The sequence below is a fragment of the Engystomops pustulosus genome, chromosome 4 (assembly GCF_040894005.1).
Source record: "Engystomops pustulosus chromosome 4, aEngPut4.maternal, whole genome shotgun sequence".
NCBI lineage: Eukaryota > Metazoa > Chordata > Amphibia > Anura > Leptodactylidae > Engystomops > Engystomops pustulosus.
In genome coordinates this window covers 210919573-210937590 of record NC_092414.1, presented here as the reverse complement: position 1 = coordinate 210937590, position 18018 = coordinate 210919573, and positions in this window count along the sequence as shown.

The window sequence follows — 18018 nt, the reverse complement described above, 5'->3', positions numbered from 1 at the left end:
GCCCGAATGTCTACCGAATAAAAGGGATTAAAGGTCCGTTTGCCCACAATTGAAAAGAAAGGGCTGTGCAACCTGTCCAAAAGATAGCAGTGGGTCTTCAGAAAAAAAGAGCCTGGCTCACACAGGGGTTGAGGCTGCGACCTTAATGTAATTAGCATCGCACTCTAAGCTACTTGGGAAGATTAGAGCCAGGTGACTACAGGGCTCGAACCAGAGGCTTTGGCATGATTAGCAGAATGCTCTAACCAACTCAGCTCACTGGTCATGTATTTTGGCAAATCTAACAACACTTTCTGGGCCTTCTTAAATGACTGTCTAGCTGGATAAAAGGGCCGACAGGTCCGACCTAATTCTGATGAGAAAAGCCAGGCAACTACACAGATGGAACTGGAGACTTTGGCATTATTAGCATAATGCTCTAACCAACTGAGCTCGCCGGAAATGAAAGAGTTTTGCAACCTGTCCACTATATAACAGAGAGCTCACCAAAATTCAAGAATCTGGCCCCTGACCGGCCGTGGGCTGTGGCCATTCATCTGACGCTTTCTGGCCCATCCCGTATGACTTTGTACCCGGTAGAAGGGCTTAACAGTCCTCCTACTAAAGCTCACCAAAAGCGGAGGAACTGGCCCGTACGGGGATCGAACCCGCGACCTTGGCGTTATTAGCACCACGCTCTAACCAACTGAGCTAACCGGCCATATGTGATGTGCTCGGTCTTCTGATGCTTTCCGGCCCTACCCGCCCGAATGTCTACCGAATAAAAGGGATTAAAGGTCCGTTTGCCCACAATTGAAAAGAAAGGGCTGTGCAACCTGTCCAAAAGATAGCAGTGGGTCTTCAGAAAAAAAGAGCCTGGCTCACACAGGGGTTGAGGCTGCGACCTTAATGTAATTAGCATCGCACTCTAAGCTACTTGGGAAGATTAGAGCCAGGTGACTACAGGGCTCGAACCAGAGGCTTTGGCATGATTAGCAGAATGCTCTAACCAACTCAGCTCACTGGTCATGTATTTTGGCAAATCTAACAACACTTTCTGGGCCTTCTTAAATGACTGTCTAGCTGGATAAAAGGGCCGACAGGTCCGACCTAATTCTGATGAGAAAAGCCAGGCAACTACACAGATGGAACTGGAGACTTTGGCATTATTAGCATAATGCTCTAACCAACTGAGCTCGCCGGAAATGAAAGAGTTTTGCAACCTGTCCACTATATAACAGAGAGCTCACCAAAATTCAAGAATCTGGCCCCTGACCGGCCGTGGGCTGTGGCCATTCATCTGACGCTTTCTGGCCCATCCCGTATGACTTTGTACCCGGTAGAAGGGCTTAACAGTCCTCCTACTAAAGCTCACCAAAAGCGGAGGAACTGGCCCGTACGGGGATCGAACCCGCGACCTTGGCGTTATTAGCACCACGCTCTAACCAACTGAGCTAACCGGCCATATGTGATGTGCTCGGTCTTCTGATGCTTTCCGGCCCTACCCGCCCGAATGTCTACCGAATAAAAGGGATTAAAGGTCCGTTTGCCCACAATTGAAAAGAAAGGGCTGTGCAACCTGTCCAAAAGATAGCAGTGGGTCTTCAGAAAAAAAGAGCCTGGCTCACACAGGGGTTGAGGCTGCGACCTTAATGTAATTAGCATCGCACTCTAAGCTACTTGGGAAGATTAGAGCCAGGTGACTACAGGGCTCGAACCAGAGGCTTTGGCATGATTAGCAGAATGCTCTAACCAACTCAGCTCACTGGTCATGTATTTTGGCAAATCTAACAACACTTTCTGGGCCTTCTTAAATGACTGTCTAGCTGGATAAAAGGGCCGACAGGTCCGACCTAATTCTGATGAGAAAAGCCAGGCAACTACACAGATGGAACTGGAGACTTTGGCATTATTAGCATAATGCTCTAACCAACTGAGCTCGCCGGAAATGAAAGAGTTTTGCAACCTGTCCACTATATAACAGAGAGCTCACCAAAATTCAAGAATCTGGCCCCTGACCGGCCGTGGGCTGTGGCCATTCATCTGACGCTTTCTGGCCCATCCCGTATGACTTTGTACCCGGTAGAAGGGCTTAACAGTCCTCCTACTAAAGCTCACCAAAAGCGGAGGAACTGGCCCGTACGGGGATCGAACCCGCGACCTTGGCGTTATTAGCACCACGCTCTAACCAACTGAGCTAACCGGCCATATGTGATGTGCTCGGTCTTCTGATGCTTTCCGGCCCTACCCGCCCGAATGTCTACCGAATAAAAGGGATTAAAGGTCCGTTTGCCCACAATTGAAAAGAAAGGGCTGTGCAACCTGTCCAAAAGATAGCAGTGGGTCTTCAGAAAAAAAGAGCCTGGCTCACACAGGGGTTGAGGCTGCGACCTTAATGTAATTAGCATCGCACTCTAAGCTACTTGGGAAGATTAGAGCCAGGTGACTACAGGGCTCGAACCAGAGGCTTTGGCATGATTAGCAGAATGCTCTAACCAACTCAGCTCACTGGTCATGTATTTTGGCAAATCTAACAACACTTTCTGGGCCTTCTTAAATGACTGTCTAGCTGGATAAAAGGGCCGACAGGTCCGACCTAATTCTGATGAGAAAAGCCAGGCAACTACACAGATGGAACTGGAGACTTTGGCATTATTAGCATAATGCTCTAACCAACTGAGCTCGCCGGAAATGAAAGAGTTTTGCAACCTGTCCACTATATAACAGAGAGCTCACCAAAATTCAAGAATCTGGCCCCTGACCGGCCGTGGGCTGTGGCCATTCATCTGACGCTTTCTGGCCCATCCCGTATGACTTTGTACCCGGTAGAAGGGCTTAACAGTCCTCCTACTAAAGCTCACCAAAAGCGGAGGAACTGGCCCGTACGGGGATCGAACCCGCGACCTTGGCGTTATTAGCACCACGCTCTAACCAACTGAGCTAACCGGCCATATGTGATGTGCTCGGTCTTCTGATGCTTTCCGGCCCTACCCGCCCGAATGTCTACCGAATAAAAGGGATTAAAGGTCCGTTTGCCCACAATTGAAAAGAAAGGGCTGTGCAACCTGTCCAAAAGATAGCAGTGGGTCTTCAGAAAAAAAGAGCCTGGCTCACACAGGGGTTGAGGCTGCGACCTTAATGTAATTAGCATCGCACTCTAAGCTACTTGGGAAGATTAGAGCCAGGTGACTACAGGGCTCGAACCAGAGGCTTTGGCATGATTAGCAGAATGCTCTAACCAACTCAGCTCACTGGTCATGTATTTTGGCAAATCTAACAACACTTTCTGGGCCTTCTTAAATGACTGTCTAGCTGGATAAAAGGGCCGACAGGTCCGACCTAATTCTGATGAGAAAAGCCAGGCAACTACACAGATGGAACGGGAGACTTTGGCATTATTAGCATAATGCTCTAACCAACTGAGCTCGCCGGAAATGAAAGAGTTTTGCAACCTGTCCACTATATAACAGAGAGCTCACCAAAATTAAAGAATCTGGCCCCTGACCGGCCGTGGGCTGTGGCCATTCATCTGACGCTTTCTGGCCCATCCCGTATGACTTTGTACCCGGTAGAAGGGCTTAACAGTCCTCCTACTAAAGCTCACCAAAAGCGGAGGAACTGGCCCGTACGGGGATCGAACCCGCGACCTTGGCGTTATTAGCACCACGCTCTAACCAACTGAGCTAACCGGCCATATGTGATGTGCTCGGTCTTCTGATGCTTTCCGGCCCTACCCGCCCGAATGTCTACCGAATAAAAGGGATTAAAGGTCCGTTTGCCCACAATTGAAAAGAAAGGGCTGTGCAACCTGTCCAAAAGATAGCAGTGGGTCTTCAGAAAAAAAGAGCCTGGCTCACACAGGGGTTGAGGCTGCGACCTTAATGTAATTAGCATCGCACTCTAAGCTACTTGGGAAGATTAGAGCCAGGTGACTACAGGGCTCGAACCAGAGGCTTTGGCATGATTAGCAGAATGCTCTAACCAACTCAGCTCACTGGTCATGTATTTTGGCAAATCTAACAACACTTTCTGGGCCTTCTTAAATGACTGTCTAGCTGGATAAAAGGGCCGACAGGTCCGACCTAATTCTGATGAGAAAAGCCAGGCAACTACACAGATGGAACGGGAGACTTTGGCATTATTAGCATAATGCTCTAACCAACTGAGCTCGCCGGAAATGAAAGAGTTTTGCAACCTGTCCACTATATAACAGAGAGCTCACCAAAATTCAAGAATCTGGCCCCTGACCGGCCGTGGGCTGTGGCCATTCATCTGACGCTTTCTGGCCCATCCCGTATGACTTTGTACCCGGTAGAAGGGCTTAACAGTCCTCCTACTAAAGCTCACCAAAAGCGGAGGAACTGGCCCGTACGGGGATCGAACCCGCGACCTTGGCGTTATTAGCACCACGCTCTAACCAACTGAGCTAACCGGCCATATGTGATGTGCTCGGTCTTCTGATGCTTTCCGGCCCTACCCGCCCGAATGTCTACCGAATAAAAGGGATTAAAGGTCCGTTTGCCCACAATTGAAAAGAAAGGGCTGTGCAACCTGTCCAAAAGATAGCAGTGGGTCTTCAGAAAAAAAGAGCCTGGCTCACACAGGGGTTGAGGCTGCGACCTTAATGTAATTAGCATCGCACTCTAAGCTACTTGGGAAGATTAGAGCCAGGTGACTACAGGGCTCGAACCAGAGGCTTTGGCATGATTAGCAGAATGCTCTAACCAACTCAGCTCACTGGTCATGTATTTTGGCAAATCTAACAACACTTTCTGGGCCTTCTTAAATGACTGTCTAGCTGGATAAAAGGGCCGACAGGTCCGACCTAATTCTGATGAGAAAAGCCAGGCAACTACACAGATGGAACGGGAGACTTTGGCATTATTAGCATAATGCTCTAACCAACTGAGCTCGCCGGAAATGAAAGAGTTTTGCAACCTGTCCACTATATAACAGAGAGCTCACCAAAATTCAAGAATCTGGCCCCTGACCGGCCGTGGGCTGTGGCCATTCATCTGACGCTTTCTGGCCCATCCCGTATGACTTTGTACCCGGTAGAAGGGCTTAACAGTCCTCCTACTAAAGCTCACCAAAAGCGGAGGAACTGGCCCGTACGGGGATCGAACCCGCGACCTTGGCGTTATTAGCACCACGCTCTAACCAACTGAGCTAACCGGCCATATGTGATGTGCTCGGTCTTCTGATGCTTTCCGGCCCTACCCGCCCGAATGTCTACCGAATAAAAGGGATTAAAGGTCCGTTTGCCCACAATTGAAAAGAAAGGGCTGTGCAACCTGTCCAAAAGATAGCAGTGGGTCTTCAGAAAAAAAGAGCCTGGCTCACACAGGGGTTGAGGCTGCGACCTTAATGTAATTAGCATCGCACTCTAAGCTACTTGGGAAGATTAGAGCCAGGTGACTACAGGGCTCGAACCAGAGGCTTTGGCATGATTAGCAGAATGCTCTAACCAACTCAGCTCACTGGTCATGTATTTTGGCAAATCTAACAACACTTTCTGGGCCTTCTTAAATGACTGTCTAGCTGGATAAAAGGGCCGACAGGTACGACCTAATTCTGATGAGAAAAGCCAGGCAACTACACAGATGGAACGGGAGACTTTGGCATTATTAGCATAATGCTCTAACCAACTGAGCTCGCCGGAAATGAAAGAGTTTTGCAACCTGTTCACTATATAACAGAGAGCTCACCAAAATTCAAGAATCTGGCCCCTGACCGGCCGTGGGCTGTGGCCATTCATCTGACGCTTTCTGGCCCATCCCGTATGACTTTGTACCCGGTAGAAGGGCTTAACAGTCCTCCTACTAAAGCTCACCAAAAGCGGAGGAACTGGCCCGTACGGGGATCGAACCCGCGACCTTGGCGTTATTAGCACCACGCTCTAACCAACTGAGCTAACCGGCCATATGTGATGTGCTCGGTCTTCTGATGCTTTCCGGCCCTACCCGCCCGAATGTCTACCGAATAAAAGGGATTAAAGGTCCGTTTGCCCACAATTGAAAAGAAAGGGCTGTGCAACCTGTCCAAAAGATAGCAGTGGGTCTTCAGAAAAAAAGAGCCTGGCTCACACAGGGGTTGAGGCTGCGACCTTAATGTAATTAGCATCGCACTCTAAGCTACTTGGGAAGATTAGAGCCAGGTGACTACAGGGCTCGAACCAGAGGCTTTGGCATGATTAGCAGAATGCTCTAACCAACTCAGCTCACTGGTCATGTATTTTGGCAAATCTAACAACACTTTCTGGGCCTTCTTAAATGACTGTCTAGCTGGATAAAAGGGCCGACAGGTCCGACCTAATTCTGATGAGAAAAGCCAGGCAACTACACAGATGGAACGGGAGACTTTGGCATTATTAGCATAATGCTCTAACCAACTGAGCTCGCCGGAAATGAAAGAGTTTTGCAACCTGTCCACTATATAACAGAGAGCTCACCAAAATTCAAGAATCTGGCCCCTGACCGGCCGTGGGCTGTGGCCATTCATCTGACGCTTTCTGGCCCATCCCGTATGACTTTGTACCCGGTAGAAGGGCTTAACAGTCCTCCTACTAAAGCTCACCAAAAGCGGAGGAACTGGCCCGTACGGGGATCGAACCCGCGACCTTGGCGTTATTAGCACCACGCTCTAACCAACTGAGCTAACCGGCCATATGTGATGTGCTCGGTCTTCTGATGCTTTCCGGCCCTACCCGCCCGAATGTCTACCGAATAAAAGGGATTAAAGGTCCGTTTGCCCACAATTGAAAAGAAAGGGCTGTGCAACCTGTCCAAAAGATAGCAGTGGGTCTTCAGAAAAAAAGAGCCTGGCTCACACAGGGGTTGAGGCTGCGACCTTAATGTAATTAGCATCGCACTCTAAGCTACTTGGGAAGATTAGAGCCAGGTGACTACAGGGCTCGAACCAGAGGCTTTGGCATGATTAGCAGAATGCTCTAACCAACTCAGCTCACTGGTCATGTATTTTGGCAAATCTAACAACACTTTCTGGGCCTTCTTAAATGACTGTCTAGCTGGATAAAAGGGCCGACAGGTCTGACCTAATTCTGATGAGAAAAGCCAGGCAACTACACAGATGGAACGGGAGACTTTGGCATTATTAGCATAATGCTCTAACCAACTGAGCTCGCCGGAAATGAAAGAGTTTTGCAACCTGTCCACTATATAACAGAGAGCTCACCAAAATTCAAGAATCTGGCCCCTGACCGGCCGTGGGCTGTGGCCATTCATCTGACGCTTTCTGGCCCATTCGGTATGACTTTGTACCCGGTAGAAGGGCTTAACAGTCCTCCTACTAAAGCTCACCAAAAGCGGAGGAACTGGCCCGTACGGGGATCGAACCCGCGACCTTGGCGTTATTAGCACCACGCTCTAACCAACTGAGCTAACCGGCCATATGTGATGGGCTCGGTCTTCTGATGCTTTCCGGCCCTACCCGCCCGAATGTCTACCGAATAAAAGGGATTAAAGGTCCGTTTGCCCACAATTGAAAAGAAAGGGCTGTTCAACCTGTCCAAAAGATAGCAGTGGGTCTTCAGAAAAAAAGAGCCTGGCTCACACAGGGGTTGAGGCTGCGACCTTAATGTAATTAGCATCGCACTCTAAGCTACTTGGGAAGATTAGAGCCAGGTGACTACAGGGCTCGAACCAGAGGCTTTGGCATGATTAGCAGAATGCTCTAACCAACTCAGCTCACTGGTCATGTATTTTGGCAAATCTAACAACACTTTCTGGGCCTTCTTAAATGACTGTCTAGCTGGATAAAAGGGCCGACAGGTCCGACCTAATTCTGATGAGAAAAGCCAGGCAACTACACAGATGGAACGGGAGACTTTGGCATTATTAGCATAATGCTCTAACCAACTGAGCTCGCCGGAAATGAAAGAGTTTTGCAACCTGTCCACTATATAACAGAGAGCTCACCAAAATTCAAGAATCTGGCCCCTGACCGGCCGTGGGCTGTGGCCATTCATCTGACGCTTTCTGGCCCATCCCGTATGACTTTGTACCCGGTAGAAGGGCTTAACAGTCCTCCTACTAAAGCTCACCAAAAGCGGAGGAACTGGCCCGTACGGGGATCGAACCCGCGACCTTGGCGTTATTAGCACCACGCTCTAACCAACTGAGCTAACCGGCCATATGTGATGTGCTCGGTCTTCTGATGCTTTCCGGCCCTACCCGCCCGAATGTCTACCGAATAAAAGGGATTAAAGGTCCGTTTGCCCACAATTGAAAAGAAAGGGCTGTGCAACCTGTCCAAAAGATAGCAGTGGGTCTTCAGAAAAAAAGAGCCTGGCTCACACAGGGGTTGAGGCTGCGACCTTAATGTAATTAGCATCGCACTCTAAGCTATTTGGGAAGATTAGAGCCAGGTGACTACAGGGCTCGAACCAGAGGCTTTGGCATGATTAGCAGAATGCTCTAACCAACTCAGCTCACTGGTCATGTATTTTGGCAAATCTAACAACACTTTCTGGGCCTTCTTAAATGACTGTCTAGCTGGATAAAAGGGCCGACAGGTCCGATCTAATTCTGATGAGAAAAGCCAGGCAACTACACAGATGGAACTGGAGACTTTGGCATTATTAGCATAATGCTCTAACCAACTGAGCTCGCCGGAAATGAAAGAGTTTTGCAACCTGTCCACTATATAACAGAGAGCTCACCAAAATTCAAGAATCTGGCCCCTGACCGGCCGTGGGCTGTGGCCATTCATCTGACGCTTTCTGGCCCATCCCGTATGACTTTGTACCCGGTAGAAGGGCTTAACAGTCCTCCTACTAAAGCTCACCAAAAGCGGAGGAACTGGCCCGTACGGGGATCGAACCCGCGACCTTGGCGTTATTAGCACCACGCTCTAACCAACTGAGCTAACCGGCCATATGTGATGTGCTCGGTCTTCTGATGCTTTCCGGCCCTACCCGCCCGAATGTCTACCGAATAAAAGGGATTAAAGGTCCGTTTGCCCACAATTGAAAAGAAAGGGCTGTGCAACCTGTCCAAAAGATAGCAGTGGGTCTTCAGAAAAAAAGAGCCTGGCTCACACAGGGGTTGAGGCTGCGACCTTAATGTAATTAGCATCGCACTCTAAGCTATTTGGGAAGATTAGAGCCAGGTGACTACAGGGCTCGAACCAGAGGCTTTGGCATGATTAGCAGAATGCTCTAACCAACTCAGCTCACTGGTCATGTATTTTGGCAAATCTAACAACACTTTCTGGGCCTTCTTAAATGACTGTCTAGCTGGATAAAAGGGCCGACAGGTCCGATCTAATTCTGATGAGAAAAGCCAGGCAACTACACAGATGGAACTGGAGACTTTGGCATTATTAGCATAATGCTCTAACCAACTGAGCTCGCCGGAAATGAAAGAGTTTTGCAACCTGTCCACTATATAACAGAGAGCTCACCAAAATTCAAGAATCTGGCCCCTGACCGGCCGTGGGCTGTGGCCATTCATCTGACGCTTTCTGGCCCATCCCGTATGACTTTGTACCCGGTAGAAGGGCTTAACAGTCCTCCTACTAAAGCTCACCAAAAGCGGAGGAACTGGCCCGTACGGGGATCGAACCCGCGACCTTGGCGTTATTAGCACCACGCTCTAACCAACTGAGCTAACCGGCCATATGTGATGTGCTCGGTCTTCTGATGCTTTCCGGCCCTACCCGCCCGAATGTCTACCGAATAAAAGGGATTAAAGGTCCGTTTGCCCACAATTGAAAAGAAAGGGCTGTGCAACCTGTCCAAAAGATAGCAGTGGGTCTTCAGAAAAAAAGAGCCTGGCTCACACAGGGGTTGAGGCTGCGACCTTAATGTAATTAGCATCGCACTCTAAGCTACTTGGGAAGATTAGAGCCAGGTGACTACAGGGCTCGAACCAGAGGCTTTGGCATGATTAGCAGAATGCTCTAACCAACTCAGCTCACTGGTCATGTATTTTGGCAAATCTAACAACACTTTCTGGGCCTTCTTAAATGACTGTCTAGCTGGATAAAAGGGCCGACAGGTCCGACCTAATTCTGATGAGAAAAGCCAGGCAACTACACAGATGGAACTGGAGACTTTGGCATTATTAGCATAATGCTCTAACCAACTGAGCTCGCCGGAAATGAAAGAGTTTTGCAACCTGTCCACTATATAACAGAGAGCTCACCAAAATTCAAGAATCTGGCCCCTGACCGGCCGTGGGCTGTGGCCATTCATCTGACGCTTTCTGGCCCATCCCGTATGACTTTGTACCCGGTAGAAGGGCTTAACAGTCCTCCTACTAAAGCTCACCAAAAGCGGAGGAACTGGCCCGTACGGGGATCGAACCCGCGACCTTGGCGTTATTAGCACCACGCTCTAACCAACTGAGCTAACCGGCCATATGTGATGTGCTCGGTCTTCTGATGCTTTCCGGCCCTACCCGCCCGAATGTCTACCGAATAAAAGGGATTAAAGGTCCGTTTGCCCACAATTGAAAAGAAAGGGCTGTGCAACCTGTCCAAAAGATAGCAGTGGGTCTTCAGAAAAAAAGAGCCTGGCTCACACAGGGGTTGAGGCTGCGACCTTAATGTAATTAGCATCGCACTCTAAGCTACTTGGGAAGATTAGAGCCAGGTGACTACAGGGCTCGAACCAGAGGCTTTGGCATGATTAGCAGAATGCTCTAACCAACTCAGCTCACTGGTCATGTATTTTGGCAAATCTAACAACACTTTCTGGGCCTTCTTAAATGACTGTCTAGCTGGATAAAAGGGCCGACAGGTCCGACCTAATTCTGATGAGAAAAGCCAGGCAACTACACAGATGGAACTGGAGACTTTGGCATTATTAGCATAATGCTCTAACCAACTGAGCTCGCCGGAAATGAAAGAGTTTTACAACCTGTCCACTATATAACAGAGAGCTCACCAAAATTCAAGAATCTGGCCCCTGACCGGCCGTGGGCTGTGGCCATTCATCTGACGCTTTCTGGCCCATCCCGTATGACTTTGTACCCGGTAGAAGGGCTTAACAGTCCTCCTACTAAAGCTCACCAAAAGCGGAGGACCTGGCCCGTACGGGGATCGAACCCGCGACCTTGGCGTTATTAGCACCACGCTCTAACCAACTGAGCTAACCGGCCATATGTGATGTGCTCGGTCTTCTGATGCTTTCCGGCCCTACCCGCCCGAATGTCTACCGAATAAAAGGGATTAAAGGTCCGTTTGCCCACAATTGAAAAGAAAGGGCTGTGCAACCTGTCCAAAAGATAGCAGTGGGTCTTCAGAAAAAAAGAGCCTGGCTCACACAGGGGTTGAGGCTGCGACCTTAATGTAATTAGCATCGCACTCTAAGCTACTTGGGAAGATTAGAGCCAGGTGACTACAGGGCTCGAACCAGAGGCTTTGGCATGATTAGCAGAATGCTCTAACCAACTCAGCTCACTGGTCATGTATTTTGGCAAATCTAACAACACTTTCTGGGCCTTCTTAAATGACTGTCTAGCTGGATAAAAGGGCCGACAGGTCCGACCTAATTCTGATGAGAAAAGCCAGGCAACTACACAGATGGAACTGGAGACTTTGGCATTATTAGCATAATGCTCTAACCAACTGAGCTCGCCGGAAATGAAAGAGTTTTGCAACCTGTCCACTATATAACAGAGAGCTCACCAAAATTCAAGAATCTGGCCCCTGACCGGCCGTGGGCTGTGGCCATTCATCTGACGCTTTCTGGCCCATCCCGTATGACTTTGTACCCGGTAGAAGGGCTTAACAGTCCTCCTACTAAAGCTCACCAAAAGCGGAGGAACTGGCCCGTACGGGGATCGAACCCGCGACCTTGGCGTTATTAGCACCACGCTCTAACCAACTGAGCTAACCGGCCATATGTGATGTGCTCGGTCTTCTGATGCTTTCCGGCCCTACCCGCCCGAATGTCTACCGAATAAAAGGGATTAAAGGTCCGTTTGCCCACAATTGAAAAGAAAGGGCTGTGCAACCTGTCCAAAAGATAGCAGTGGGTCTTCAGAAAAAAAGAGCCTGGCTCACACAGGGGTTGAGGCTGTGACCTTAATGTAATTAGCATCGCACTCTAAGCTACTTGGGAAGATTAGAGCCAGGTGACTACAGGGCTCGAACCAGAGGCTTTGGCATGATTAGCAGAATGCTCTAACCAACTCAGCTCACTGGTCATGTATTTTGGCAAATCTAACAACACTTTCTGGGCCTTCTTAAATGACTGTCTAGCTGGATAAAAGGGCCGACAGGTCCGACCTAATTCTGATGAGAAAAGCCAGGCAACTACACAGATGGAACTGGAGACTTTGGCATTATTAGCATAATGCTCTAACCAACTGAGCTCGCCGGAAATGAAAGAGTTTTGCAACCTGTCCACTATATAACAGAGAGCTCACCAAAATTCAAGAATCTGGCCCCTGACCGGCCGTGGGCTGTGGCCATTCATCTGACGCTTTCTGGCCCATCCCGTATGACTTTGTACCCGGTAGAAGGGCTTAACAGTCCTCCTACTAAAGCTCACCAAAAGCGGAGGAACTGGCCCGTACGGGGATCGAACCCGCGACCTTGGCGTTATTAGCACCACGCTCTAACCAACTGAGCTAACCGGCCATATGTGATGTGCTCGGTCTTCTGATGCTTTCCGGCCCTACCCGCCCGAATGTCTACCGAATAAAAGGGATTAAAGGTCCGTTTGCCCACAATTGAAAAGAAAGGGCTGTGCAACCTGTCCAAAAGATAGCAGTGGGTCTTCAGAAAAAAAGAGCCTGGCTCACACAGGGGTTGAGGCTGCGACCTTAATGTAATTAGCATCGCACTCTAAGCTACTTGGGAAGATTAGAGCCAGGTGACTACAGGGCTCGAACCAGAGGCTTTGGCATGATTAGCAGAATGCTCTAACCAACTCAGCTCACTGGTCATGTATTTTGGCAAATCTAACAACACTTTCTGGGCCTTCTTAAATGATTGTCTAGCTGGATAAAAGGGCCGACAGGTCCGACCTAATTCTGATGAGAAAAGCCAGGCAACTACACAGATGGAACTGGAGACTTTGGCATTATTAGCATAATGCTCTAACCAACTGAGCTCGCCGGAAATGAAAGAGTTTTGCAACCTGTCCACTATATAACAGAGAGCTCACCAAAATTCAAGAATCTGGCCCCTGACCGGCCGTGGGCTGTGGCCATTCATCTGACGCTTTCTGGCCCATCCCGTATGACTTTGTACCCGGTAGAAGGGCTTAACAGTCCTCCTACTAAAGCTCACCAAAAGCGGAGGAACTGGCCCGTACGGGGATCGAACCCGCGACCTTGGCGTTATTAGCACCACGCTCTAACCAACTGAGCTAACCGGCCATATGTGATGTGCTCGGTCTTCTGATGCTTTCCGGCCCTACCCGCCCGAATGTCTACCGAATAAAAGGGATTAAAGGTCCGTTTGCCCACAATTGAAAAGAAAGGGCTGTGCAACCTGTCCAAAAGATAGCAGTGGGTCTTCAGAAAAAAAGAGCCTGGCTCACACAGGGGTTGAGGCTGCGACCTTAATGTAATTAGCATCGCACTCTAAGCTACTTGGGAAGATTAGAGCCAGGTGACTACAGGGCTCGAACCAGAGGCTTTGGCATGATTAGCAGAATGCTCTAACCAACTCAGCTCACTGGTCATGTATTTTGGCAAATCTAACAACACTTTCTGGGCCTTCTTAAATGACTGTCTAGCTGGATAAAAGGGCCGACAGGTCCGACCTAATTCTGATGAGAAAAGCCAGGCAACTACACAGATGGAACTGGAGACTTTGGCATTATTAGCATAATGCTCTAACCAACTGAGCTCGCCGGAAATGAAAGAGTTTTGCAACCTGTCCACTATATAACAGAGAGCTCACCAAAATTCAAGAATCTGGCCCCTGACCGGCCGTGGGCTGTGGCCATTCATCTGACGCTTTCTGGCCCATCCCGTATGACTTTGTACCCGGTAGAAGGGCTTAACAGTCCTCCTACTAAAGCTCACCAAAAGCGGAGGAACTGGCCCGTACGGGGATCGAACCCGCGACCTTGGCGTTATTAGCACCACGCTCTAACCAACTGAGCTAACCGGCCATATGTGATGTGCTCGGTCTTCTGATGCTTTCCGGCCCTACCCGCCCGAATGTCTACCGAATAAAAGGGATTAAAGGTCCGTTTGCCCACAATTGAAAAGAAAGGGCTGTGCAACCTGTCCAAAAGATAGCAGTGGGTCTTCAGAAAAAAAGAGCCTGGCTCACACAGGGGTTGAGGCTGTGACCTTAATGTAATTAGCATCGCACTCTAAGCTACTTGGGAAGATTAGAGCCAGGTGACTACAGGGCTCGAACCAGAGGCTTTGGCATGATTAGCAGAATGCTCTAACCAACTCAGCTCACTGGTCATGTATTTTGGCAAATCTAACAACACTTTCTGGGCCTTCTTAAATGACTGTCTAGCTGGATAAAAGGGCCGACAGGTCCGACCTAATTCTGATGAGAAAAGCCAGGCAACTACACAGATGGAACTGGAGACTTTGGCATTATTAGCATAATGCTCTAACCAACTGAGCTCGCCGGAAATGAAAGAGTTTTGCAACCTGTCCACTATATAACAGAGAGCTCACCAAAATTCAAGAATCTGGCCCCTGACCGGCCGTGGGCTGTGGCCATTCATCTGACGCTTTCTGGCCCATCCCGTATGACTTTGTACCCGGTAGAAGGGCTTAACAGTCCTCCTACTAAAGCTCACCAAAAGCGGAGGAACTGGCCCGTACGGGGATCGAACCCGCGACCTTGGCGTTATTAGCACCACGCTCTAACCAACTGAGCTAACCGGCCATATGTGATGTGCTCGGTCTTCTGATGCTTTCCGGCCCTACCCGCCCGAATGTCTACCGAATAAAAGGGATTAAAGGTCCGTTTGCCCACAATTGAAAAGAAAGGGCTGTGCAACCTGTCCAAAAGATAGCAGTGGGTCTTCAGAAAAAAAGAGCCTGGCTCACACAGGGGTTGAGGCTGCGACCTTAATGTAATTAGCATCGCACTCTAAGCTACTTGGGAAGATTAGAGCCAGGTGACTACAGGGCTCGAACCAGAGGCTTTGGCATGATTAGCAGAATGCTCTAACCAACTCAGCTCACTGGTCATGTATTTTGGCAAATCTAACAACACTTTCTGGGCCTTCTTAAATGATTGTCTAGCTGGATAAAAGGGCCGACAGGTCCGACCTAATTCTGATGAGAAAAGCCAGGCAACTACACAGATGGAACTGGAGACTTTGGCATTATTAGCATAATGCTCTAACCAACTGAGCTCGCCGGAAATGAAAGAGTTTTGCAACCTGTCCACTATATAACAGAGAGCTCACCAAAATTCAAGAATCTGGCCCCTGACCGGCCGTGGGCTGTGGCCATTCATCTGACGCTTTCTGGCCCATCCCGTATGACTTTGTACCCGGTAGAAGGGCTTAACAGTCCTCCTACTAAAGCTCACCAAAAGCGGAGGAACTGGCCCGTACGGGGATCGAACCCGCGACCTTGGCGTTATTAGCACCACGCTCTAACCAACTGAGCTAACCGGCCATATGTGATGTGCTCGGTCTTCTGATGCTTTCCGGCCCTACCCGCCCGAATGTCTACCGAATAAAAGGGATTAAAGGTCCGTTTGCCCACAATTGAAAAGAAAGGGCTGTGCAACCTGTCCAAAAGATAGCAGTGGGTCTTCAGAAAAAAAGAGCCTGGCTCACACAGGGGTTGAGGCTGCGACCTTAATGTAATTAGCATCGCACTCTAAGCTACTTGGGAAGATTAGAGCCAGGTGACTACAGGGCTCGAACCAGAGGCTTTGGCATGATTAGCAGAATGCTCTAACCAACTCAGCTCACTGGTCATGTATTTTGGCAAATCTAACAACACTTTCTGGGCCTTCTTAAATGACTGTCTAGCTGGATAAAAGGGCCGACAGGTCCGACCTAATTCTGATGAGAAAAGCCAGGCAACTACACAGATGGAACTGGAGACTTTGGCATTATTAGCATAATGCTCTAACCAACTGAGCTCGCCGGAAATGAAAGAGTTTTACAACCTGTCCACTATATAACAGAGAGCTCACCAAAATTCAAGAATCTGGCCCCTGACCGGCCGTGGGCTGTGGCCATTCATCTGACGCTTTCTGGCCCATCCCGTATGACTTTGTACCCGGTAGAAGGGCTTAACAGTCCTCCTACTAAAGCTCACCAAAAGCGGAGGAACTGGCCCGTACGGGGATCGAACCCGCGACCTTGGCGTTATTAGCACCACGCTCTAACCAACTGAGCTAACCGGCCATATGTGATGTGCTCGGTCTTCTGATGCTTTCCGGCCCTACCCGCCCGAATGTCTACCGAATAAAAGGGATTAAAGGTCCGTTTGCCCACAATTGAAAAGAAAGGGCTGTGCAACCTGTCCAAAAGATAGCAGTGGGTCTTCAGAAAAAAAGAGCCTGGCTCACACAGGGGTTGAGGCTGCGACCTTAATGTAATTAGCATCGCACTCTAAGCTACTTGGGAAGATTAGAGCCAGGTGACTACAGGGCTCGAACCAGAGGCTTTGGCATGATTAGCAGAATGCTCTAACCAACTCAGCTCACTGGTCATGTATTTTGGCAAATCTAACAACACTTTCTGGGCCTTCTTAAATGACTGTCTAGCTGGATAAAAGGGCCGACAGGTCCGACCTAATTCTGATGAGAAAAGCCAGGCAACTACACAGATGGAACTGGAGACTTTGGCATTATTAGCATAATGCTCTAACCAACTGAGCTCGCCGGAAATGAAAGAGTTTTGCAACCTGTCCACTATATAACAGAGAGCTCACCAAAATTCAAGAATCTGGCCCCTGACCGGCCGTGGGCTGTGGCCATTCATCTGACGCTTTCTGGCCCATCCCGTATGACTTTGTACCCGGTAGAAGGGCTTAACAGTCCTCCTACTAAAGCTCACCAAAAGCGGAGGAACTGGCCCGTACGGGGATCGAACCCGCGACCTTGGCGTTATTAGCACCACGCTCTAACCAACTGAGCTAACCGGCCATATGTGATGTGCTCGGTCTTCTGATGCTTTCCGGCCCTACCCGCCCGAATGTCTACCGAATAAAAGGGATTAAAGGTCCGTTTGCCCACAATTGAAAATAAAGGGCTGTGCAACCTGTCCAAAAGATAGCAGTGGGTCTTCAGAAAAAAAGAGCCTGGCTCACAAAGGGGTTGAGGCTGCGACCTTAATGTAATTAGCATCGCACTCTAAGCTACTTGGGAAGATTAGAGCCAGGTGACTACAGGGCTCGAACCAGAGGCTTTGGCATGATTAGCAGAATGCTCTAACCAACTCAGCTCACTGGTCATGTATTTTGGCAAATCTAACAACACTTTCTGGGCCTTCTTAAATGACTGTCTAGCTGGATAAAAGGGCCGACAGGTCCGACCTAATTCTGATGAGAAAAGCCAGGCAACTACACAGATGGAACTGGAGACTTTGGCATTATTAGCATAATGCTCTAACCAACTGAGCTCGCCGGAAATGAAAGAGTTTTGCAACCTGTCCACTATATAACAGAGAGCTCACCAAAATTCAAGAATCTGGCCCCTGACCGGCCGTGGGCTGTGGCCATTCATCTGACGCTTTCTGGCCCATCCCGTATGACTTTGTACCCGGTAGAAGGGCTTAACAGTCCTCCTACTAAAGCTCACCAAAAGCGGAGGAACTGGCCCGTACGGGGATCGAACCCGCGACCTTGGCGTTATTAGCACCACGCTCTAACCAACTGAGCTAACCGGCCATATGTGATGTGCTCGGTCTTCTGATGCTTTCCGGCCCTACCCGCCCGAATGTCTACCGAATAAAAGGGATTAAAGGTCCGTTTGCCCACAATTGAAAAGAAAGGGCTGTGCAACCTGTCCAAAAGATAGCAGTGGGTCTTCAGAAAAAAAGAGCCTGGCTCACACAGGGGTTGAGGCTGCGACCTTAATGTAATTAGCATCGCACTCTAAGCTACTTGGGAAGATTAG